The 26,852-nt window shown below is 45.5% G+C and overlaps 4 non-coding genes across 4 annotated transcripts; 2 read left to right on the forward strand and 2 right to left on the reverse strand.

Annotated features, from left to right (window-relative positions):
- Positions 1-11,571: 11,571 nt before the first annotated feature.
- Positions 11,572-11,658, reverse strand: TRNAY-GUA (transfer RNA tyrosine (anticodon GUA)). Its single transcript is given in 2 exon segments — positions 11,572-11,607; positions 11,622-11,658. It is a non-coding gene; the product is annotated as a tRNA-Tyr (tRNA).
- Positions 11,659-16,026: 4,368 nt separating this feature from the next.
- On the reverse strand, positions 16,027-16,099 carry TRNAV-AAC (transfer RNA valine (anticodon AAC)). The gene has a single exon. It is a non-coding gene; the product is annotated as a tRNA-Val (tRNA).
- An 863-nt stretch (positions 16,100-16,962) lies between these two features.
- TRNAG-UCC (transfer RNA glycine (anticodon UCC)) lies at positions 16,963-17,034 on the forward strand. The gene has a single exon. It is a non-coding gene; the product is annotated as a tRNA-Gly (tRNA).
- A 315-nt stretch (positions 17,035-17,349) lies between these two features.
- On the forward strand, positions 17,350-17,421 carry TRNAE-UUC (transfer RNA glutamic acid (anticodon UUC)). Its single transcript has one exon. It is a non-coding gene; the product is annotated as a tRNA-Glu (tRNA).
- Positions 17,422-26,852: the final 9,431 nt, after the last annotated feature.

The raw sequence follows: 26,852 nt of genomic DNA on the forward strand, positions 1-26,852 counted from the left end.
TTCAGATCCTTGGCGGCAGAGGTCAAGTGGAATGAACAAGCCTATATGGACGTATTTCTGAACGGATTGTCAGATGCGATCCTAGACGAGGTTGCCACTAGGGATCTTCCTGAAAATTTAGAGGAATTAATTTCATTTATTTCTCGTATAGATGAACGCATGAGACAGAGGCAAAACACTCGTGATTTTGGTTATAGACCTTCCTTAAGTCTAACTCCCGCATTTCAGAATTCTGAATCTACTATTCTAGCTCTCCCAGAACCTATGCAGATTGGTAACACTCACCTTTCAGAGAATGAAAGACAAAATAGGAAAAGGGATGGTCGGTGTATGTATTGTGGAGTAGGAGGTCACCTACGCCTTAATTGCCCTAACCGTCCGGGAAACGCTCGCACCTAAGTTTCTCCAGAGGACAGGCCTTGGGTGTTTCTATTTTGTCCTCTACATATGATTACAGGGATCATAGGCTACTAGTACAGGTTTCTTTAACTTGGGAAAAGGGAGCACTTAAAGCTATGGCATTAATAGATTCCGGAGCAGCTGAAAGCTTTATTGATCAAACTTTTGTCAAGAAACATGCTATCCCATCTCAGTTAAAGGAGACTCCCCTGGCCGTTGAGGCCATAGATGGTAGACCGTTGTTAGATCCAGTTATTTCTCGTGAAACTTTACCAGTTAAACTAACCATTGGTATTTTACACGAGGAGGAGATTTCTTTCATGCTTATCTCATCCCCTTCAGTTCCTATAGTTTTGGGGTATCCCTGGCTTAAAAAGCATAACCCTACTATTGATTGGTAACAAGGTGAAATAGTCTCTTGGGGTCAGGGTTGCCAGAAAGGTTGTGTACAGAAAGTCTCACCATTGTGCCTAGTGGACACACCTAGCAACTCTAACAAGCCCACAGATTTACAGATACCTTCCCAGTATCAGGATTTAAAGGCAGTCTTTGATCAGAGGAAGGCTGATACTTTACCTCCACACAGGTCCTTTGATTGTAAGATTAATCTCCTGCCTGGTACTATGCCCCTGAGGGGTAACGTATATTCTCTATCCGCTAAGGAGAACTTAGTCTTAGAGGAGTACATTCAGGAGAATCTAGACAAGGGCTTTATTAGGAGGTCCTCTTCTCCAGCCGGAGCCGGTTTCTTTTTCGTAGATAAAAAAGACGGCACACTACGGCCTTGCATTGATTATCGGGGCTTGAACAAGATAACAATCAGAAATTCTTATCCGATTCCCCTGATTACTGAGCTATTTGATCGCCTGAAAGGTTCTAAGATTTTTACCAAGTTAGACCTGAGGGGAGCTTATAACTTGGTGAGAATTCAGCAGGGTGATGAATGGAAAACGGCTTTCAATACCCGGTATGGCCACTATGAGTACACGGTAATGCCCTTTGGGCTTTGCAATGCTCCTGCTGTATTCCAGGACTTGATTAATGAGGTTCTTAGGGAATTTCAACAGGAATGTGTTATAGTTTATTTGGATGATATACTAATACATTCTAAAGAGCCTGAAACTCATCACAAACAAGTCAGAAGGGTATTACATAAACTTCTACAGCATGGGTTGTACTGCAAATTGGAGAAGTGTAGCTTTGACCAATCTCAGGTAAATTTTCTTGGTTACGTTATTTCTGGAGAGGGCTTTAAGATGGACCCTGTTAAACTCCAATCTATCTTGGATTGGCCAATGCCCAAGGGACTCAAGGCCATTCAGAGATTCATCGGTTTCTCGAACTACTATAGGCGCTTCATTAAGGGATACTCGTCTATTATCTCTCCTATTACTAACATGACTAAACAGGGTGCTGATACTAAGACATGGTCTCCAGAAGCGCTTGTTGCTTTCAGTACTCTCAAGGAACAGTTTGCCTCAGCACCGATATTAGTTCATCCAGACACATCTTTGCCTTTCTTACTCGAGGTAGACGCCTCAGAGACAGGTGTAGGCGCTATTCTGTCCCAAAGGTTAAGTTTGAATAAACCACTGCATCCATGTGTTTTTTTTCTAGGAAATTGTCTGGGCCTGAGAGCAGGTATGATATTGGTGACAGGGAACTGTTAGCGGTAATTTTGGCTTTAAAGGAGTGGAGACACTTGTTGGAAGGGACTTTACACCCGGTTACTATTTTGACGGATCACAAGAATTTGTCATATATAGGGGAAGCCAAGCGATTATCTGCCAGGCAGGCTCGTTGGTCTTTGTTCCTTACTCATTTCAACTACGTTCTCACTTATAGACCTGGTTCTAAGAATTCTAAGGCCGATGCATTGTCCCGCCAACATGAACCTTCTACTATGCCGGAAATGTTTTTTTCTTCTATAGTTCCTAAGCGTAATATTATTGCCAGCACTAGCATTAAGATTCACTCTCCGTTGCTGGAGGAGATCAAGAAGTTACAACATCTGGCACCCGGACCTATTCCGGGGGACCGTTACTTCGTGCCTCCTAAACTCCAACTGGAACTTATGCAGTGTTTTCATAACAGTAAATTTGCTGGACATCCTGGCATACGCAAGTCATGTTCTCTGATTTCTAAAGATTTCTGGTGGCCTTCATTACGTAAGGATCTTAAGGAATTCGTCGGGGCATGTGATGTATGTATGAGGACCAAACAACCTCATACGCTTCCATGTGGACTTTTGCAACCCCTAGAAATTCCTGTGAAACCATGTCTGGCTATGGACTTCATCGTTGATTTACCGGTGTCTAAAAGACATACGGTTATCCTCACTGTAATTGACAGGTGTACCAAAATGGCTCATTTTGTACCTCTGCTCAAATTGCCCTCTTCTCCCGAATTGGCTGAAATTTTCGCGAGGGAGATTTTTCGTTTACATGGGATTCCTTCTGAAATCGTTTCTGATAGAGGTTCCCAATTTGTTTCCCGGTTTTGGAGATCCTTCTGTTCCCAGCTTGGTATCAAATTAAATTTTTCCTCTGCCTATCATCCCCAGTCCAATGGGGCTGCCGAGCGCACCAACCAAAAGGTTGAACAGTTCTTGCGTTGTTTTGTTTCTGAACACCAGGACGATTGGGTCGGTCTGATTCCTTGGGCAGAGTTTGTGCACAACAACAGTGTTTGCGATTCTACTCGTTCTAGCCCCTTTTTCATGAATTATGGCTTCCATGTATTCTCTCCTGTATTCTCTCCGGGCGATAGGGTATGGTTGAGTACCAGAAACATCCGCTTGAAAGTCCCTTCCATGAAATTTGCTCCTCGTTTCATAGGTCCTTACAGGGTTCTGTCTCGGATAAATCCTGTTGCATATCGTCTGGCTCTTCCGCCTGCTTTACGCATCCCGAACTCCTTTCATGTTTCCTCCACTGTGCCGTCCCCTCGTCCTGTCCAGGTTGAGGGTCAGGAGGAGTATGAGATCAATTCCATTCTCAATTCTCGGATTTCTCGGGGGAAGGTGCAATATCTTGTGGACTGGAAAGGATATGGTCCTGAAGAGAGGTCTTGGGTGGCCCAGGAGGATGTGCATGCTCCTCGCCTTCTCAGGGCTTTTCATGCTCGCTTTCCGTCTCGCCCCGGTTCCTTCCGCCCGGTGGGCGTTTCTGAAGGGGGGGGTACTGTCAGGGTACCTGAAGTCTCTACCTCGGAGGAGGTTAGACTTCCCGACGTCCGTTCTCTCAGCGGGGCTGATTCATCTAATCCTCACAGCTCTCATAGTCATTCCCACGCCGGCCGCGAGAACCCCACTCCCTTTTATGACACGACGCTCAGGAGCCGACGTCATGACGGCAATCACATCCCGACCTGTCAATCTGGTTCGGAACAACGAATCAGGGCTCGGCAAGGGCGGAGCCATGATTTAGAGAACCAGGGTATAAAAGAGGGATGTGGGTAATGGTTCATTGCCCTGTCGTGGTTCTAGCTTGTCTGGTTCCTCAGTGCTCTTATGTTTATCGTTCTATCTGGTTTTGACTCAGCTTGTACTATCGTTCCTGTTTACCTCTCGTGTCCTTTGACCTCGGCTTGTCTCTCGCTTACCTGTCCTCTCGTTCCCTCGACCCCGGCTTGTCTCTGACTATTCTCTGCTTTCTCCTTACGTTAGTCCGGCCATTCTAAGGTCCGGTATACGTACATCTCTCCTGTTCGTACTCTGCGTGTTGGATCCCTGTCCCGATCCTGACACCGAGAGGCACAGGGTCAAAGTTTGCTCAATGATGATGAATAGGGGCCGGATCGAACCGCGCATGTGTCCGCCTGCCGCGGCGAACGCGAACACGCTATGTTCGCTGGGAACTATTCGCCGGCGAACAGTTCGGTACATCACTAGTGTCCATAACCGCGGAACACATACCGGGACTGGACAATTACACCGCGGACTGGAACTCCCTATATCTGCGAGACATGGGGGATTGGAGGCTTCAACCGATAGTATTCTACAAGATCAATCAGTTATGGGGTCCTTTGAGTATGGATCTTTTTGCATCCAGACTGAACACTCAACTTCCTCAGTTTTACAGTTGGCGACCAGATCCAGAAGCCATGGCTACGGATGCCTTTCTCCAGGACTGGACCAAGGGACGAGCATATGCCTTCCCTCCATTCAACCTGATTGCCCGAACTCTGGCGTATGTCCGACGCTGCAGGAGCACGTTGGTTCTGATAACACCATGCTGGAGATCTCAACCTTGGTTTCCCCACCTGCTGGAAATGGCGATCGATTGCCCACGGTTGTTACTGGACCAACCCTCACTGCTAACCAATCCGGATGGGGAGAACCACAACGTGGTGGAACAAGGACTCCTTCGGCTCATGGCGTGGCTCCTTTCCGGGGACCTTGGGAAATCACAGAAGTTTCGAGAACGACTACCCAACTCCTGGCAACCGCTTGGGCACCAGGAACTCGACGTGCATATATTGCGGCATGGAAGACATGGTCTAATTGGTGCCTGGAGAGATCGGTGGATCCCGTATCAACCTCTGTGAAAACGGTTCTGGATTTCCTGACACACTTATTCGAATCAGGCAAAGCCTTTCGTACCGTCAACATGTATCGATCTGCCATCTTGGCTGGTCAAGATTTCGTAGACGGCCTACCAATCGGGCAGAATCCATTGGTCTGTCGCCTGCTCAAAGGTGTACGCTTCTCACGTCCACCTAAACCTAGATATGGATCCTTTTGGGACGTCAACATAGTGTTCAAGCTCCTAGCAGAATGGCCCTCCAACACAGAATTGTCATTAAAACAATTGTCTGCTAAATTACTCATGCTATTCTGTTTACTATCCTGCAAGCGGGTATCTGACGTAAGGGGCTTGGACTGGCAAGCCCGGGTGTTCACTCCGGAAGGAGTGTCTTTCGATATCTCGCAGAGAACGAAGTCATCGACTAAACAGGTTTTTTATCAGAGGATCCTGGATCAACCGAGTCTATGCCCGATGCTGTGCTTAAAGGAATACGAATCTCGCACTTCCACTCTACGTTCATCTGATGATGGCCCTTTGTTCATTTCACTGAAGAAACCACATCTCCCTGTAACTACACCTACTCTCGCCCCTTGGATCAAGTGGCTGTTAACTTCAGCCGGTATAGATAGGGAAATTAAAGAAAGAGAAGCATAATACTCGCCTCTGTGTCTTTAATAAAATCATGACTTTATGTCATGTTAATAGTAAAATCCTGGAATTATAATCCATTATATATTATACTGAGTGATTATAATCCACTATATGTTATGCTGACTGATTACAATCCATTATATATTATACTGAGTGATTATAATCCCGCTTTATATTATACTGAGTGATTATAATCCATTATATATTATACTGAGTGATTATAATCCCACTATATATTACACTAAGTGATTATAATCCTATGATATATTATACTGACTGATTATAATCCATTATATATTATACTGAGTGATTATAATCCCACTATATATTACACTGAGTGATTATAATCCTATTATATATTATACTGACTGATTATAATCCATTATATATTATACTGAGTGATTATAATCCCACTATATATTACACTGAGTGATTATAATCCTATTATATATTATACTGACTGATTATAATCCATTATATATTATACTGACTGATTTTAATCCCGTTATATATCATACTGAGTGATTATAATCCCGTTATATATCATACTGAGTGATTATAATCCCGTTACATATTATACCGAGTGATTATAATCCTATTAATATTGAAAAAAGTCCGGCAATTGACTTGAAAAAAGTTCGGCAATGACTGAAACGTTGACACTTCTTTGTATTACTTGATGCTTGAATAAACAGCACGATTAGAAATATTATTGAGTCCTGTGAGTGCACTTCAGCAAGAACCTATATATACTTATGGTCCGTCACTCAGGGGATTGCCTTAACGACGAGTGACGGACCTTGTCCGTCACCCGTTAAAATTAACCCCAGATCGCCGCAATGTCAGAGCGAGCACATGTGCTCAGTATACTCATCTTCCGCCTCCCTGCACCTGACTACAGTGATCAATTGGCAGGGATTGCATTTTACTATGATCTGACATTTTTTTTTAACCCTCAGGGGTAACATTTATTTTATTAATTAATTTAAATATTTTAAAATGATACATTTAGTTAGCTGGGGAGGGTGGAAGTTAGTGGGGAATTGGGGGATTTAGTGTTAGGCTAACTAGGGGTTAACGTAAAAAAAACTTTTTAAAATAATCTTTAAAAAGTTAAAAAATTAAGTTTAAAAAAAGTTTTAATAACGTTTAGGTAAAAAATACAAAAATAAAACCCTTTACCATGTCCAAATAAAAATTAACCCCTTTCCTGCCAGTCAATAACTGCCTACAGTAATCAAAATACAGATCACAGTATTATACTGTGATCTAATTTTTTTTTAACCACTGCCGATTAACTTTTATTTATTTTTTAACCCTCAGGGGTTCAATTTTGTAATTAACTAATTTAAATATTGTATAATTAAATATTTTTTTCTAGCTGGGGGGGGGAGGGGTGGGAGTTATGGGAAAATGGGGAATTTACTGTCAGTGCTGCTTACTGCTAGTTAGGGGTTAACGGTAAAAAAAAAAAGCTTAGAAAAATTTTAAATCTGTAAAAAAAAGTTTTAAGAAAGTTTAGGAAACTTTAAAAAAATTAATAAGCAAAACAAAAGTTTAAAAAATAGTTTTAAAAAGTAAAAAAAGTTTTTAAAAGTTAAAAAATACATTTAAAAACGCTCATTACCACTACACCTGGAACAAACTAGAGAAAAAATGATCCCACGCCAAGGTTCAAAATATGCCTTTTGAATTACCCCAGGGTGTATTCTTTAATAAATAGTATGTGTTTGTGGGGAAGTTTCAATAGCCAACCATCTAAACTACTGCAAATTGGAACATGGACACAGCGTAAAACATCAGTTCGAAAAAAACTGAATGGCTGCGTCTCAAATGTGCCCCTTCAACATCCACATATACCTGGCAAAGGTACATACGGGGGTATTGCTGTACTCAGACCACATAGCTGAGCAACATATAAAGTATTATACAGTGGTAGCACACATAAGGTTTGCAAAATATACTGTGCAAACTCACTTTGTGTGTCAAAAAGGCAGAAAAAACGCTTATTACCACTACACTTGGTACAAGCTAGCGGAAAAATGATCCCACGCTAAGGTTCAAAATATGCCTTTTGAAATACCCTGGGATGTCTTCTTTAAGAAATGGTATGGCTTTATGGGGTATTTGGATTATATAGCCTGGTAAAATACTCAAAAATGGGACATGGGCACAGTGTAAAAATTTAAAGTTTAAACAAAAATGGAATGGCTGTGTCCCAAATGTGCCCCTCCAATGTCCACATATACCTGGCAAAGGTACATACGGGGGTATTTTTGTACTCAGCAGACATAGCTGAGCAACATATGAAGTATTATACAGTGGTAGTACACATAAGGTTTGCAAAATATACTGTGCAAACTAACTTTGTAAGTCAAAAAGGCAGAAAAATGCTTATTACCACTACACTTGGTACAAGCTAGCGGAAAAATGATCCCACGCCAAGGTTCAAAATATGCCTTTTGAAATACCCTGGGATGTCTTCTTTAAGAAATGGTATGGCTTTATGGGGTATTTGGATTATATAGCCTGGTAAAATACTCAAAAATGGGACATGGGCACAGTGTAAAAATTTAAAGTTTAAACAAAAATGGAATGGCTGTGTCCCAAATGTGCCCCTCCAATGTCCACATATACCTGGCAAAGGTACATACGGGGGTATTTTTGTACTCAGCAGACATAGCTGAGCAACATATGAAGTATTATACAGTGGTAGTACACATAAGGTTTGCAAAATATACTGTGCAAACTCACTTTGTATGTCAAAAAGGCAGAAAAATGCTTATTACCACTACACTTGGTACAAGCTAGCGGAAAAATGATCCCACGCCAAGGTTCAAAATATGCCTTTTGAAATACCCTGGGGTGTCTACTTTAAGAAATGGTAGGCCTTTGTTGGGTAGTTTGAATTTAAAACCTGCGAGGATGCTTGGAAATTGCACATAGGCCCAGCGTCAAAATTCAAAGTTCGGTAAAAACTGACATGGCTTGGTCTCCTATATGGCACTGTACCTTCACGAAATAGTGCCAAAGACATTCATTGGGGATGTCTTTTTACTCAGAAGACTTAGCTGAGCATAATTTGGGGGTTTTGAACTTAGTGGCACATATGAAATATACAAAATGCCCAGCAAAACCGCCCAAAATTATTTTTTACCATATGGCATATATTGGGGGAAAAATGGGGGCATGCTAGGGCACAATATGCAACTTTGAGATACCCTGGAGTGTCTACTTTTACAAATGGTAGGCTTTTGTGGGGTTTTTTTGAACAGTCAAACTGTTATAATACCCCAAATGGAAGCATAGGCTCATTAAATCCGTCTCTCAAAATTCTACTGTGAATACTGAAAAGGACAGGTCTCCTGTATGGCACTGTAACTTCACGAAATAGTGCCAAAGAAATACAATGGGGGTGTCCTTTTACTCAGAAGACTTAGCTGAGCATAATTTGGGGGGTTTGAACTTAGTGGCTTTTATGAAATATACAAAATGCCCAGCAAAAATGCAATCCATATGTAAAAAATGCCCAAAATTATTTTTTACCACATACTTTGGCATATATTGGTGAAAGAATGGGGCATGTTAATGCACAATATGCACCATGTGAGATACCCTGGAGTGTCTACTTTTACAAATGGTAGGCCTTTGTGGGTTTTTTTTAACAGTCAAACTACTATAATACCCCAAATGGAAGCATAGGCTCATTAAATCCGTCTCTCAAAATTCGACTGTGAATACTGAAAAGGACAGGTCTCCTGTATGGCACTGTAGCTTCTCCCAAAGCCCACAACAGACATGGGCCGCAAAACCCAGAAATCACAGCCGGGTCCCAGCAAGGAATCCCACGATATCGGGGAGATGCTGCAGCGCCCGAAATCCAAGATGGCGACCACGCCAGAAACTGGTGAGCACAGAACAGATCCCCGACCAGGTACAACTACCCTGGGGGACTCACCCAACCTGTCACCTGCCATGACACCCCTGGAGTAATGGCAGACCAAGACCCACAAGCTCCAGCCACCAAGCAGGATATAGCCAACCTCCTGCGGAAACTCAGGCAAATGACAGCAGCAGACCTGGACGCAGTCCGCACCGAGATACAGGCAGTTAATGCACGCACGCAGACTACTGAAACTGAGGTCCAAGACCTCAAGCGAGAGGTGCAAGAGGTGAAAGACCAAATGCACAACCTGCTGCACTCACACACTTCCCTGACACTGAGAGTAGATTTAGCGGAGGACCGCAAGCGACGTGCCAATATTAAACTTAGAGGGGTGCCAGACACCATAGATCAGGCAGAACTGCCACACTACCTCAGACGGCTTATGGACTCACTCCTACCACATTCGCAAGCCAAGAAAATTCAGATGGAAGGTTGCTACAGGATAAACATGTCACAACAGGCCCCCTCCAATGCCAGCCGAGACATAATTATACGCTACCAGTCTGTGGCGGATAGAAATCGCATCCTAGCAGCAGTACGGGGCAAAACTCCCCTGGACTTTGAAAACTCTAAACTAAAGTTTTTTCAAGATCTCACCAGGAACACCCTGCACTGGAGGAGGTCATTGGGTTCGATCACGAGCAGACTACGGGAACACCGAGTCGAATACCGGTGGACCCTACCGCGAGCACTCACAGACAAAACAGCCGACGGGAGGGAGCTGAGACTCACCACTACAACTGACGCGGCAGCGTTCCTACAAACTCTGGGACTAAACCCACACTCAGAGGCACCCACCGCCTCCCCCGATACCCGACCAGGGGACCCGAACCGAGCGAAATCTTCCACGTCAGGAGGGAAAGAAAATTCACGGGCAGCGAACGCAACCTAACCACCAGCCAAGCACATTTCTGCAACCGTTTATTTTGCTATTGTCCCCCTTTTTATAATTTTATAATTGTTAAGAGAACGCTCCTACTCATGCCTCTACACGACGCAAACCCACAATAGCCACGCTTACCCTGACAGTCACGACACAATACGGCCGCAAAAGAAGCCGGACTATCGAGCAGACCCCACAACCCCTCCCACCCCCCGCAGTCCCCCAAGGTTAGGGGACACCATCGTACGAGTAGCACTGCAGGTACCTACCCCTGTGTAGACCCTACTGGCTCACACACACACGACCCACATGCGCAATATACTCCTGAGCCGAGACACTTCCTGACTAGACCAGAATATACACGGACCACAATCAACACCCGACCCTGAGGTACCACTCCCAAACGCCATCAATATACAAGTTACACGACTCCCACATCTACTGGACACACACACGGGGGGGGGGGGGGGGGAGTAAGAGGTCTGAAAATGTTGTATGATTGTACAATTTCACGTTAAATGGTTTTTGCCTTATCACAACGTATTGAGTGAAAATGTCAACATTGTAAACTTCCCTCAATAAAACAAAGATTGACAAATAAAAAAAAGAAGAAAAAAAAAAAAGTTTATTTTACTCCTTGTGCTTTGTGACCTGTAACTACAAAAAAAAACTTGTCCCAGACACATTATATATTCTGTAAATCAGAACAACTAAATGAATTTATTTTTAATTACTTTCCTTAACCTGCACTAATTGTGCACACATTATTATTGCAAAAACTGTAAACAAAAATCAAAATTTTTCTTTTTTTTTGCATTTTTCTGTATTTTTTTATAATAAATAAGCATTTATGTATATATATGTTACATCAAATTAAATCCCTTTCTGTCCTTTAAAAAAACGGTATATAATATGCGTCGGTGCAATAAATTAGTAAAATGCAAATTGCAGTTGAACACAAACAGCAAAAAATGCAAAAAATGCTGTTGTCATTAAGTGAAAGACAAGCTTTTGAAGCTCTGTCCTTAAAGGGTTAACAAGACCTGGAGCAATGAGTGCAGAACACGTGGAAAGTTATATATATTATTCTTATATTTGTGTATATAAATGATATACAATGTAATAAAATCAGGGACACTTTCTATGATGTCAAATAAAAAACTTCCTTCGAGCCGGAATTGAACCAGCGACCTAAGGATGTCTGAGTTTCTCTCTACAGTCCTCCGCTCTACCAGCTGAGCTATCGAAGGGATATGTTTTGATTTGTGAAATAACATTTCTATTGATACACTGTATCGTATTACAGCGAGTAGCGTCTGTATCTAGAAATACACAGATATATACAGATAGGTCTGTCCTCAGACACATTGGTATACATGGAGCTTTCTGTAGTGTAGTGTTTATCACGTTCGCCTCACACGCGAAAGGTCCCCGGTTCGAAACCGGGCAGAAACAGTTTCCCCCCCCCTTTTAAAGGGGACATTCTAGGCCAGTGATGGGGAACCTTTTTGAGCCCGAGTGCCCAAACCGCAATACATGCCAACTTTTTTTTTCCTTAAAGTGCCAACACGGCAATTGCGTGTGGTGGGGGGGGGGGGTGCGTGTGTGTGTGGGGGGGGTGCGTGTGTGTGTGGGGGGGGGTGTTGTATGTGAGGGGTGCTGTGTGTGTGTATGAGGGGTGCTGTGTAAGTGTATGAGGGGTGCTGTGTAAGTGTGTGTGTGAGGGGTGTTGTGTGTGTGAGGGGTGTTGTGTGTGAGGGGGGTGCTGTGTGTGTGTGTGAGACGGGTGCTGTGCGTGCTGTGTGTTTGGGGGGGTGCTGTGTGGTGTGTAAGTGCTGTGTAAGTGTGGGGGGGGGTGCTGTGTGTGTTTGGGGGGGTGCTGTGTGTGTGTGTTTGGGGGGGTGCTGTGTGTGTGTTTGGGGGGGGTGCTGTGTGTGTGTGTGTTTGGGGGGGTGCTGTGTGTGTGTGTTTGGGGGGGTGCTGTGTGTGTGTGTTTGGGGGGGTGCTGTGTGTGTGTGTTTGGGGGGGGTGCTGTGTGTGTGTTTGGGGGGGTGCTGTGTGTGTGTGGGGGGGGGTGCTGTGTGTGTGTGTGTGAGGGGGTGCTGTGTGTGTGTGTGAGGGGGGTGCTGTGTGTGTGTGTGTGAGGGGGGTGCTGTGTGTGTGTGTGTGTGTGTGAGGGGGTGCTGTGCGTGGGGTAGGGGTGCTGTATGTGTGTGTGAGACGGGTGCTGTGCTGTGTGGGTGTGAGACGGGTGCTGTGCGTGGGGTAGGGGTGCTGTATGTGTGTGTGAGACGGGTGCTGTGCTGTGTGGGAGGTAGGGGTACTGCTGGGGGGTAGGGATACTGCTGGCGGGGTATGGGTACTGCTGTGGGGGCTAGGGATACTGTGTGTGGGGGGTAGGGGTGCTGTAGGGGGTAGGGGTGCTGTGGGGGGGTAGGGGTGCTGTGTGTGGGTAGGGGTGCTGTGTGTGGGGGGTAGGGGTACTGCTGGGAAGTAGGGGTACTGCTGAGGGGTAGGGGTACTGTGTGGGGGGTAGGGGTACTGTGTGGGGGGGGTAGGGGTACTGTGTGGGGTGGTAGGGGTACTGTGTGGGGGGTAGGGGTACTGTGTGGAGGGGTAGGGGTACTGTGTGGAGGGGTAGGGGTACTGTGGGGGGGGTAGGGGTACTGTGTGGGGGGGTAGGGGTACTGCTGGGGGGTATAGGGGTGCTGTGTGTGGGTAGGGGTACTGCTGGGGGGGTATAGGGGTGCTGTGTGTGGGTAGGGGTGCTGTGTGTGGGTAGGGGTACTGTGTGTGGGGGGTAGGAGTACTGCTGGGGGTGGTAGGGGTACTGCTGGGGGGTAGGGGTACTGCTGGGGGGTAGGGGTACTGCTGAGGGGGGGGTAGGGGTACTGTTGTGTGGGAGGAGAGGTACTGCTGGGATGGTAGGGGTATTGCTGGGATGGTAGGGGTACTGCTGGGGGGGTGGGGTGGTGCTGTGGGGGGTAGGGGTGGTGCTGGGGAGATAGGGGTGGTGCTGTGGGGGGTAAGGGTACTTCTGGGGGGGTAGGGTGCTGCTGGGGGGGTGCTGTGGGGGTAGGGGTGGTGCTGGGGGGTAAGGGTACTTCTGGAGGGGTGGTGCTGGGGGGTAAGGGTACTTCTGGAGGGGTGGTGCTGGGGGGTAAGGGTACTTCTGGAGGGGTGGGGGGGTGCTGTGGGGGGTAAGGGTACTTCTGGGGGGTGGGGGGTGCTGTGGGGGGTAAGGGTACTTCTGGGGGGGGTGCTGTGGGGGGTAAGGGTACTTCTGGGGGGTGGGGTGGTGCTGTGGGGGCTAGGGGTGGTGCTGGGGAGATGGGGGGGTAAGGGTACTTCTGGGGGGGTAGGGGTGCTGTGTGTCAGTATCCCCCCTCCCTCCTTCTTACCTTTAATGAAGTGGGGGGGGGGGGGACACACAGCCATCCCTGGTGGTCCGGTGGTGGCAGGCAGTGCTTCCGGTTCGGGAGGCAGGGGAGGGATCTGTGATGCTGAACCCTCTGTCTTCCCGCGCGATGCTGTGTGGAGCGTTGCCATGGTAACGCTCGGCAACGCTCCACACAGCATCGCGCGGGAGGACAGGGATCAGCATCACAGATCCTTCCCCTGCCTCCCGAACCGGAAGCAGAGTAGGCGCCTGCCGTTTCGGGCAGGCAGGTGCCTACTCTGCAGTGATGGCGGACCTGTGGCCGCGTGCCCACAGAAAGGGCCCGGCGTGCCACCTGTGGCACGCGTGCCATAGGTTCGCCATCACTGTTCTAGGCACTATAATCGTTTCCCTTTTTTTCATATGGTGATATTCCAATACAAAATGTAAAATAAAGCAATCAATATTGGATCAGGGCAAAAAACAGAAGACTGGGAAAACGTAAAAGTAGGGTGTTAGAACATTGTTTCTTTTTGTAGGAAGATAAAATCAGTATATTATACATTCATTTATGGATTGGATATTTTCCTTTACGTATTCAAACACAGCATCAAGTCACTACAACTCAGGCTGTCTACAATAAAAGATAACCCTATTGTGACGGAGCTCCTGTACTCTGACTGAGTATCGTTGGCAATACATTGTTGGCAATACATTGCTGAAGACGTCCCTGGAATTGCTCCATCCCTCTCCGGGTCATCTCAAGTGGAATGGCGTCTACTTCCTGTCTGATCCTTTCCTTCAAATCCTCAAGAGATCGAGGACGATGATTGAAAACCTTTTTCTTTAGTTAATCCCAAAGGGAAAAGTCACATGGGCTTAAATCTGGTGACCGTGCGGGCCACCCCAACTCTCCCCTTAAAGAGATCAAACGCCCATCAAACATGTCCCTCAACACTCCAAGCTGTGTGAGCTGTGGCCCCGTCCTGTTGAAACCACACATGTTCTGTCTCCACATTGTCCAGTTTGGGGTGCAGAAAGGTCGCCAAAATTTCAACGAACCAGACGGAGGTCACAGTTACTGTCGCACCACATTCCTCAAAAAAATACGGACCGATCACACCAAAGTCAGCAACTGCACAACAAACAGTTGCGTGAGGAGAGTGGAGCGGTCATTCATAGTGTTTACGAGGGTTATGTTCAGCCCAATAGCGAACATTCTGCTTGTTTACGGCTCCACACACACATACTACATCCCTTATACACACACCGTAGATCCCATACATAACTATGGATCCTCTACGCACACAAACATACATACACTAGAATCCCTATACACACTATGAATCCTCTATATACACACACACACACTAAATCTCCTACACACACACTAGATCCCCTGTAAGCAAACACACACTAATTTCCCTAAACACAAACGTGCACGCTTTCTATTTTAAACAATTTGGACAGTAGCAGATATTCAGATAATCAAACACTTGGTTTGATCCACAACAGTCCGTCCATGATAATCCCAGGGATTCAAGCGCCATCTCCCACTGTTCTCAGGCTGTGTTCCAAGCTTCCATTTTGATCGTGACGTCACTTTCAGAACTTTGTCCGTGGCGTCATTTCCAGCGTTGGCGATCTCTCATATTTAGGTTTAGTTCTCGTCCCTTGTGTTTCTAACTATGCAGTTAAATCTTCAGCATTGTGTTCCACTTCACAAGTCATAACTTTTCATTTCTCAACCTGTCCTTGGTCACCGAGAGCTGCAGCAATATACTATCACTTTCAGGATTGACTTCTTTATAACAGTAAAAACATGACAAAATAAAATGCTTATATTTATAAAAATATATATATATATATGTTAATGCAATTTAAAAAATAAATAAAATATGATAAATTAAAAGTATTGATCAATATATAATATATTTGTATAACCATATCCCATGTGTTACAGCATTAAAGCTATATCTAAAATACTGATCAAAGGATTTTATTAGGTAGATTTATGTTGAAGATTATAGGGCGATTAAGACTTCCTATTAATTAGGAAAAAATAGAAACAAATTGAGCAGAATCAAATTGCAGGTTTAGTATTGCTTCCCGAAGATATAAAAGTCAGTAGCCACCGTTTATTAATTGTAATAGGGTACCGAATAAGAATGCACTGATCATGTGTAACAGAAAAAGGAACATTCTCTTAATAATTGCAAAACCATCATAAAAAAAAAAATGTTTCTGCCCGGTCTCGAACCGGGGACCTTTCGCGTGTTAGGCGAACGTGATAACCACTACACTACAGAAACGCTGAATGCTCCAATGTATCAGACAGAGATCAGCACTATACAAGACACACTGACTGTCCCAGGATGTTATACACAGACCTATACTATACAGAGATCAGCACTATACAAGACACACTGACTGTCCCAGGATGTTATACACAGACCTATACTATACAGAGATCAGCACTATACAAGACACACTGACTGTCCCAGGATGTTATACACAGACCTATACTATACAGAGAGCAGCACTATACAGCACTATATAATGCAACTATGTCTCATGTTGCATTATTGGTATGTAAAAGGAGGATAGTAAAAGGGGCACTACACACAACTATATCCGACTGTGTGTGTGCGTATCTGACTATCTGTGCGTATCTGACTATCTGTGCGTATCTGACTGTATGAGTGTATCTGACTGTGTGTGTGTATCTGACTATCTGTGCGTATCTGACTGTATGAGTGTATCTGACTGTGTGTGTGTATCTGACTATCTGTGCGTATCTGACTGTATGAGTGTATCTGACTGTGTGTGCGTATCTGACTGTGTGTGCGTATCTGACTGTGTGCGTATCTGACTGTGTGTGCGTATCTGACTGTGTGTGCGTATCTGACTGTATGTGCGTATCTGACTGTGTGTGTATCTGACTGTGTGTGTGTATCTGACTGTGTGTATCTGACTTTATGTGCGTATCTGACTTTATGTGCATATCTGACTGTGTGTATCTGACTTTATGTGCGTATCTGACTGTATGTGCGTAATAATGACTGAGAATATAGAATGGTTAATAGTAATTAAACCCAGTGTATGCTGTCAAGTTTGAACCTGGGTCCCAGCTCTGTGAGTACACTATAGTCTCTGTTACACTGATCCTATCTCAGCGTTGGTGGTATAGTGGTGAGCATAGCTGCCTTCCAAGCAGTTGACCCGGGTTCGATTCCCGGCCAACGCATATGATTTTATAAATGGGATGTGTTAGCATTATTACAATGTTTATTATTTGATATATTATGTTGTTATTATTTTATGCATGGAATATGTTATTATTATTACAATTATTGATTAGTTTTATTAAAATGCTTATTACATTTATTAATTGTGCTTGGCTTTTATTGGGATGGTTAGATGGGTAATATGAGGTGTTTAATATAAATAATTTATCATTTATATTATGAATGGGGTATAAGGAGGTGGAGTTAATGAAAGTGAGGTGCGGTAGTGACATGGTCCAACAAAGAAGATCAGTATCTGCCGTAACTGCACAGCCTCCCATATGGTCTAGCGGTTAGGATTCCTGGTTTTCACCCAGGCGGCCCGGGTTCGACTCCCGGTATGGGAAGTGACACTTTTATTGCAATTGCACACAAAATCTGTTCCAGTAATATTTTATTTCCTTTGTCAGATTTCTAAATGAGTAAAACGTTTCATTCTCAGTAAATCAGTCTGTAAACCATAGCATAAGGAAAGTTCTCCATATAATGTTAAATAGGAGTTTGAGACAATGAATAATACACTGAATGCTGGTTATAATTTCTCATTACATTTATAGAAGGAGATAGAGGTGGCAATACCATATAGAATGAGATTTAACCCCTTAGTGACCAGACCGTTTTTCAGACCGTTTGTGTTTAGCTGTAATTTTCCTCTTACTCATTTACTGTACCCACACATATTATATACTGTTTTTCTCGCCATTAAATGGTCTTTGTAAAGATCCCATTATTTTTATCATATCATATAATTTACTTTGAAACCATTCAAAAAATATGAAAAGAAAAAAAAGAAACTTTTTCTAACTTTTTCCCCTAAAATCTGTTACGCATCTACAACCGCCAAAAAACACCCGTGCTAAATAGTTTCAAAATTTTGTCCTGAGTTAAGAAATATCCAATTACTCTTCGGGGGTCCAAAGCAGTTTCCCTGTGGGCCCCGCTGCCAAAAAGATATCGTTATAAATTACTATAGTGATATTATAAATTAATCTCGTTATATAATGATATTATACATTAATACACCGATATCGTTATAGATTAATATAGTGATATTGTGGCATTTTGGAGAGGACTGCTTGCCAGCCTCTTGCCCTGTGATTATGGCCCCTGTGACTTATTGGCTTTTAAGGCACTTGTGAAAGACCTTTATGCCCCTGGATTTCATGTCTCCCTATTTGGGCTTATGGGGTTGTAATACACTTTTTCTGCCCCTTTAACTCCTGTGGGAAAGGATCTGCAACTTTTGGAATGGCACTTCGGATACAGCCGAAGTGCCGAAGTAGTCGAAGTGGCCGCCATTTGACATACAAATGCGTGGCGGCGGCCATTTTAATTCAGTCGAACGCGTTCAGCTGTGTTTGGTCGTCGAGTTCATGGAACTCTGTAGCGGAGGGCAGGTATTAAAGACCACGATCTCCGCTGGTTCCACGAGTAAATCCACAGTCAGCGCTGAAAAGTAAGGCAAGTCCCCAAATCCTACCAATAACCGGACGAAACACAGTTTGGGAGTCAACTAACTCAGTTTATTCACAAGCTGGCATATTTAAGCAGTTCCCCATGCAAGGGGTTTCCTTACAGATAATTCAGGGGATTTCTCCCAACATGCATTGTTCTTTTCCCAACAGGCATTGCTGCACGAGAAGGATACTCCCACTAAAATGGACGATTAAGTGGATTATCCCCTCGTGCAGCAGAACTGACAATTTACTTTAAAATACATATTTTCCACAATATTCGGTACTTTGAGATGACCGAACGTTCAGTAGATAGCTGGGGTCGGAGCGCACCTTTCGTGAGAATACCGCTCTGATCCCAGCTGAATTGACCGAACGCCGCACAAATATAGCTTCACATAGAAGTTCCCCTCAATCTGTCGAACATATCTAGGGGAACGATTCTACCGAAAACCGGGCTCCCGAATGGCTTGGAAGTGCAGCGGTGTTCGCATCATCGAGTAGCCGTTTTTAGTTCCAGGCACTCGACAACCAAACACCGCTGCCAAATAGACAAATCCAAGATGGCCGACCGCCGCATGGTCGGTAGTCGAACGACGGCCACCCAGAATAGTCTATAATTACCGATTGCAACATTGTTGCAATCGGTTAACAAGTGCCACACGACCATAAGTGTGTGATCTACCAGGGGGGCCCTTATTCGTTCGGCGAACGGCTTAGATCGCCGCTGTTCGCCGAACGAAGTACCTGTATGCTGGTAGCTTACGGCTGCCAGCATGCGAATCAACATAACATAACACATACACAGCAAATATACATGGCACATATTACAGCCTCCAGACAACCTTCCCATATTATAGTTCAACAGTGGCTAGGTTTGCCACAAACTCAAATCGGATACGTGACGGCATGAACACCGCTGAACTCTATCTTCTCTGGACTTCAACACTTCGACGGAAATCGTGGCTTCTGAAAACTGGGCATTATTCTAGGGCAAAAGGGAATCACAGCACCACGACCACGACGGCCCCTGCGGGGTGGCCTGCCTCTACCTGTTATTTTTTTGGGGATTAGTGGTACTATGCGTGCAAGCTACTGTGAGACCAGATATGATTGGCAATGTGAACTGTAACAGTTCTGCAGAGCACACACTGTAGGCCTGACACAACCGCTTGAAGACAAGTAACTGCTATTCAATCTATAACAGTGAAAAACAAATTTTGTTTTCAAAAGCACGCTATAGAGAAACCAGATATGATTGGCAATGTGCACTGGAACAGTTCTGGAGAGCACACGCTGAAGGAAGGACTGACAGAGCCGCTTGAAGGACACTGACTGGCTGCTATTAGCTTACACTAGAAACCTTTTTTCTTTGTAAAAGCACGCTATAGAGACACCAGACATGATTGGCAATGTGCACTTGAACAGTTCTGCAGAGCACACACTGTAGGCCTGACACACCCGCTTGAAGACAAGTAACTGCTATTCAATCTATAACAGTGAAAAACAAATTTTGGTTTTAAAAGCACGCTATAGAGACACCAGATATGATTGGCAACTGTCAAAGTACGCTGGCAGGGTTGTGCAGGGCACACGCTGAAGGAAGGCCTGACAGAGCCGCTTGAAGGACACTGACTGGCTGCTATTAGCTTACACTGGAAACCTTTTTTCTTTGTAAAAGCACGCTAAAGAGACACCAGATATGATTGGCAACTGTCAAAGCACGCTGGCAGTGTTATGCAGGGCACACGCTGAAGGAAGGCCTGACAGAGCCGCTTGAAGGACACTGACTGGCTGCTATTAGCTTACGCTGGAAACCTTTTTTCTTTGTAAAAGCACGCTAAAGAGACACTAGATATGATTGGCAACTGTCAAAGCATGCTGGCACAGGTCTGCAGAGCACACGCTGAAGTAGGCCTGACACCCAGACGCTTGCAGACAACTAACTGCTCTTCTATTACAGTGAGAAAAAATTATTTCTTTTAAATCTAAAGCTTAAGCTATTGTAAAAACAAATATGAGTGGTGGCACTGGGCAAGAGGGCACAGTATCCACTGTGAACCTCACACAGAAGCTGGCAGGCAGGCAACTGCTATTCTATTACAGTGGAAACAAAATTTTGGTTTTAAAAGCACGCTATAGAGACACCAGATATGAGTGGCAACTGTCAAAGTACGCTGGCAGGGTTGTGCAGGGCACACGCTGAAGGAAGGCCTGACAGAGCCGCTTGAAGGACACTGACTGGCTGCTATTAGCTTACACTAGAAACCTTTTTTCTTTGTAAAAGCACGCTATAGAGACACCAGATATGATTGGCAATGTGCACTTGAACAGTTCTGCAGAGCACACACTGTAGGCCTGACACACCCGCTTGAAGACAAGTAACTGCTATTCAATCTATAACAGTGAAAAACAAAATTTTGGTTTTAAAAGCACGCTATAGAGACACCAGATATGAGTGGCAACTGTCAAAGTACGCTGGCAGGGTTGTGCAGGGCACACGCTGAAGGAAGGCCTGACAGAGCCGCTTGAAGGACACTGACTGGCTGCTATTAGCTTACACTGGAAACCTTTTTTCTTTGTAAAAGCACGCTAAAGAGACACCAGATATGATTGGCAACTGTCAAAGCACGCTGGCAGTGTTGTGCAGGGCACACGCTGAAGGAAGGCCTGACAGAGCCGCTTGAAGGACACTGACTGGCTGCTATTAGCTTACACTGGAAACCTTTTTTCTTTGTAAAAGCACGCTAAAGAGACACCAGATATGATTGGCAACTGTCAAAGCACGCTGGCACAGGTCTGCAGAGCACACGCTGAAGTAGGCCTGACACCCAGACGCTTGCAGACAACTAACTGCTCTTCTATTACAGTGAAAAAAAAAATTATTTCTTTTAAATCTAAAGCTTAAGCTATTGTAAAAACAGATATGAGTGGTGGCACTGGGCAATATGGCACAGTATCCACTGTGAACCTCACACAGAAGCTGGCAGGCAGGCAACTGCTCTTCTATTACAGTGGAAACAAAATTTTGGTTTTAAAAGCACGCTATAGAGACACCAGATATGAGTGGCAACTGTCAAAGTACGCTGGCAGGGTTGTGCAGGGCACACGCTGAAGGAAGGCCTGACAGAGCCGCTTGAAGGACACTGACTGGCTGCTATTAGCTTACACTGGAAACCTTTTTTCTTTGTAAAAGCACGCTAAAGAGACACCAGATATGATTGGCAACTGTCAAAGCACGCTGGCAGTGTTGTGCAGGGCACACGCTGAAGGAAGGCCTGACAGAGCCGCTTGAAGGACACTGACTGGCTGCTATTAGCTTACACTGGAAACCTTTATTCTTTGTAAAAGCACGCTAAAGAGACACCAGATATGATTGGATACTGTCAAAGCACGCTGGCACAGGTTTGCAGAGCACACGCTGAAGTAGGCCTGACACCCAGACGCTTGCAGACAACTAACTGCTCTTCTATTACAGTGAAAAAAAATTATTTCTTTTAAATCTAAAGCTTAAGCTATTGTAAAAACAGATATGAGTGGTGGCACTCGGCAAGAGGGCACAGTATCCACTGTGAACCTCACACAGAAGCTGGCAGGCAGGCAACTGCTCTTCTATTACAGTGGAAACAAAATTTTGGTTTTAAAAGCACGCTATAGAGACACCAGATATGAGTGGTAACTGTCAAAGTACGCTGGCAGGGTTGTGCAGGGCACACGCTGAAGGAAGGCCTGACAGAGCCGCTTGAAGGACACTGACTGGCTGCTATTAGCTTACACTGGAAACCTTTTTTCTTTGTAAAAGCACGCTAAAGAGACACCAGATATGATTGGCAACTGTCAAAGCACGCTGGCAGTGTTGTGCAGGGCACACGCTGAAGGAAGGCCTGACAGAGCCGCTTGAAGGACACTGACTGGCTGCTATTAGCTTACACTGGAAACCTTTTTTCTTTGTAAAAGCACGCTATAGAGACACCAGATATGAGTGGCAACTGTCAAAGTACGCTGGCAGGGTTGTGCAGGGCACACGCTGAAGGAAGGCCTGACAGAGCCGCTTGAAGGACACTGACTGGCTGCTATTAGCTTACACTGGAAACCTTTTTTCTTTGTAAAAGCACGCTAAAGAGACACCAGATATGATTGGCAACTGTCAAAGCACGCTGGCACAGGTCTGCAGAGCACACGCTGAAGTAGGCCTGACACCCAGACGCTTGCAGACAACTAACTGCTCTTCTATTACAGTGAAAAAAAATTATTTCTTTTAAATCTAAAGCTTAAGCTACTGTAAAAACAGATATGAGTGGTGGCACTGGGCAAGTGGGCACAGTAACCAATGTGAACCTCACACAAAAGCTGGCAGGCAGGCAACTGCTCTTCTATTACAGTGAAAACAAATTATTTCTTTTAAATCTAAAGCTTAACCTATTGTAAAAACAGATATGAGTGGTGGCACTGGGCAAGTGGGCACAGTATCCAATGTGAACCTCACACAGAAGCTGGCAGGCAGGCACCTGCAATTACATTACACAGGGAAAAAAAAGCAGCCTGATGTTCCAGCCCTAAAAAGGGCTTTTTGGGGTGCTGTCCTTACAGCAGGGGCGTATTAGCCGCGAGGCAAACAAGGCATTTGCCTTGGGCGGCATTTTCTAGGGGGCGGCAAAAAAAGCCGCCCCCCAAATGCCCAAGGCAAATGTCTTGTTAGCCTTGCGGCTAACAGACATGCTGGGCTGCTGCTGGGCGGTCGGGCGGCGCTCTTGGGCGGCTGGCGAGGGAGCACTTCATCTGAGCTGTCTGCTCAGCTCCCTCGCGCGCCGCAGAGTGAGGCTGGGAGCCGGAATATGACGTCATATTCCGTCTCCGCCTCCCAGCCTCACTGTGCGGCGCGCGAGGGAGCTGAGCAGACAGCTCAGATGAAGTGCTCCCTCGCCAGCCGCCCAAGAGCGCCGCCCGACCGCCCAGCAGCAGCCCAGCAGCCACTGGACCACCAGGGAAAAAGGATGCCCCCCCCCCCCCAGCATTCCCAAAGGTAAGGAGACTGGGGGGGGGGGGTTGAAGTAAAAATAAATAAAAAAAAGTGTTAATGTGAGTGAGTGTGAGTGTCTGTTAGTGAGTGTGAGTGTGTGTCTGTTAGTGAGTGTGAGTGTGTGTCTGTTAGTGAGTGTGAGTGTGTGTGTGTGTGTCTGTTAGTGAGTGTGAGTGTCTGTTAGTGAATGTGTGTCTGTTAGTGAGTGTGTGTCTGTTAGTGAGTGTGTGTGTGTGTGTCTGTTAGTGAATGTGTGTCTGTTAGTGAGTGTGTGTGTCTGTTAGTGAGTGTGAGTGTGTGTGTCTGTTAGTGTGTGTGTGTGTCTGTTAGTGTGTGTGTGTGTCTGTTAGTGTGTCTGTTAGTGTGTGTGTCTGTTAGTGTGTTTGCCTGTGAGTGTGTGTGTGTGTGTCTGACTGTGTGTGTGTGTGTATGTTAGTGAGTGTGTGTGTCTGCTAGTTTGTGTCTGCTAGTGACTGAGTGTGTGTCTGTTAGTGCGTGTCTGTTAGTGCGTGTCTGTTAGTGCGTGTCTGTTACTGAGTGTGAGTGTGTCTGTTATGAGTGTGAGTGTGTCTGTTACTGAGTGTGAGTGTGTCTGTTACCGAGTGTGTCTGTTAGTGTGTGTGTTTCTGTTAGCGAGTGTATGCGTATCTGTCAGTGAATGTGTGTGTGTGTATTTATAATGCGGGACGGGGTAAAGGTTGGGTGGGGGTGGCGCGGGGGGGTGCCTGAGTTTTGTCCTGCCTAGGGCAGCACAAAACCAGGATACACCACTGCCTTACAGCAGAGATCAGATGAGTCCTTCAGGATTGTAGTGGACACTGAATAACCTAGCCTAGCTATCAATTTCCCTATCTAATCAGCAGCAGCTAAACTTTTCCTCCTCTCACTAAGCATGCAGCTTCAGAATGAATCGAAAATGGATGCTGGGAGGGAGGTTGGAGGGTGTGGAAGGGAGGGAGTGCTGCTGATTGGCTGGAATGTGTCTGCTGACCGAGAGGCACAGGGTCAAAGTTTGCCCAATGATGACGAATAGGGGGCGGATCGAACTGTGCATGTGTCCGCCAGCCGCGGCGAACGCGAACACGCTAAGTTCGCCGGGAACTGTTCGCCGGCGGACAGTTCGGTACATCACTATTGGCGTGCTGTCTTGCTAACTCCGGGTGCCGACCTCCCCCTGCTTCCAACTCATCTCCTCCTCCTCTCTGTCTCCCCATCTGAACTTTCGCGCTGTTCTTCTTCTTGCCGAGTGGGCACCCACGTGACATCCATGGACGCATCATCATCATCAACCGCTTCACTTGTATCTGACAACTCAGAAAAGGAAGCAGCAGCGGGTACAACATCATCATCATCACACCGTACCTCCATGTGTTGCCTGCCTGAGACATATCCCTGTTATCTACATCCTCTGGCAATAATGGTTGCGCATCACTCATTTCTTCAAACGGATGTGTGAATAACTCCTCTGACATACCAAGTAAAGGGTCTGTGGTGCTAGTTTTGGTGGTGGCGGCAGGCGGGTGAGTGGTATCTTGAGAGGTGCCTGAAGCTAAGCTGGAGGAGGATGGTGCATCAAGGTTCGGAGCGGAGGCTGTAGAAGATTGGGTGCCCTGTGTTAGCCAGTCAACTATGTCCTCAGAACTTTTCAAGTTCAGGGTACGTGGCCTCTGAAAACTGGGCATTATTCTAGGGCAAAAGGGAATCACAGCACCACGACCACGACGGCCCCTGCGGGGTTGCCTGCCTCTGCCTGTCATTTTTTGGGGGGATTAGTGGTACTATGCGTGCAAGCTACTGTGAGACCAGATATGAGTGGCAAACTGGCAATGTGCACTGGCACAGGTCTGCAGAGCACAGGCTGTAGGCCTGACACACCCGCTTGAAGGACACTGACTGGCTGCTATTAGCTTACACTGGAAACCTTTTTTCTTTGTAAAAGCACGCTACAGAGACACCAGATATGAGTGGCAACTGTCAAAGTACACTGGCAGGGTTGTGCAGGGCACACGCTGAAGGAAGGCCTGACACAGCCGCTTGAAGGACACTGACTGGCTGCTATTAGCTTACACTGGAAACCTTTTTTCTTTGTAAAAGCACGCTACAGAGACAGCAGATATGAGTGGCAATGTGCACTGGAACAGTTCTGCAGAGCACACACTGTAGGCCTGACACATCCGCTTGAAGACAAGTGTAACGGATCGCCTGGCACCCCGACTGGGTACCTCTGTTGAAAGATGCTCCTAGCGCTTCCAGAGGACTCCAAGCACTCCACCAGACACCATAAGCACCGCAGGCTGCAGCTATCTCCCTTCAGAACGAAGCAGGAACAAGCTCTTACAAGAGCTCAGTGATTATAGCAAGTGAATATGCCTAGCATAGCAATCCCTTGTAGCAGATTCCCCCAATAAGAGACAGGACTCAAGTTGAGGGTAAAAATAGAACTCTCTGGCTGCTAGCTTGCAGCCCTTTTTTTTTTTTTTTTTTTTTTTTTAAATTCTTTATTTTTATTGTGCATGAAATCACAGAAAAATTGACGGTGCCACAACAGCATAATACAAGCTCAATCACGTAGGTTTTTACATAAGTGGCAGTGAGTTATAAGCACATTTTTTAATATTAGTATGAGGAGAAACAGGCTAGGTTCATACAGCTGATTATAAGCCCCCAGAGTAACAAACATTGACTTCAGTGTGCTTGGCATGGAGGGCCTTGTGTAAGTGACTGTGTTGTGTTTTAATAAGGCATATGTGTTGGTGGCATGTCTAGTCTGGGTGATGTTGTACCGCTCTCTGGTCTAATGTCGGCTCAGGGCTGGCATGTTATGTGTCCTGAAGGTCAAACTGAGCCTGTTATAGGTGAGGAACGACAGGCATGGGAATTAGTAATTAAAACATTAACTTGCTTGCCTATGTGTCAGAGTCTAGTTACTGTTAGCATTCAAACGATTTAGACAATGTGTGAGACCTCTGTGATCCCTTATGCAAGCCAAACACTCAATAGTAAGATCAAAATAAGCGATTATCTGCGTGCCAATACTGACGTGAATGCATTAGAGTCTCTTCCCCCCTCTGCACTGATAACCCTGATAACTGATAACACTGATGCCCTGTGGCCTGAGAAAGCAAACCAATTAATTTCAAAATGAGAGGGTCTGACATATGGAGAAGCATGTCAGGAAAGCATGTCAGGAAAGCAGGTGGTTGTCACCAGGAGCTAGGATCGGCTGTGGGGCCTGTGGAATGTCCAGAGAGATTTAGCCGATGCCCATCGGATGCCGGATACTGTCCTGGTAGGAACGATAAGT

Source organism: Pelobates fuscus, chromosome 2 (assembly GCF_036172605.1).
Source record: "Pelobates fuscus isolate aPelFus1 chromosome 2, aPelFus1.pri, whole genome shotgun sequence".
Taxonomy (NCBI): domain Eukaryota; kingdom Metazoa; phylum Chordata; class Amphibia; order Anura; family Pelobatidae; genus Pelobates; species Pelobates fuscus.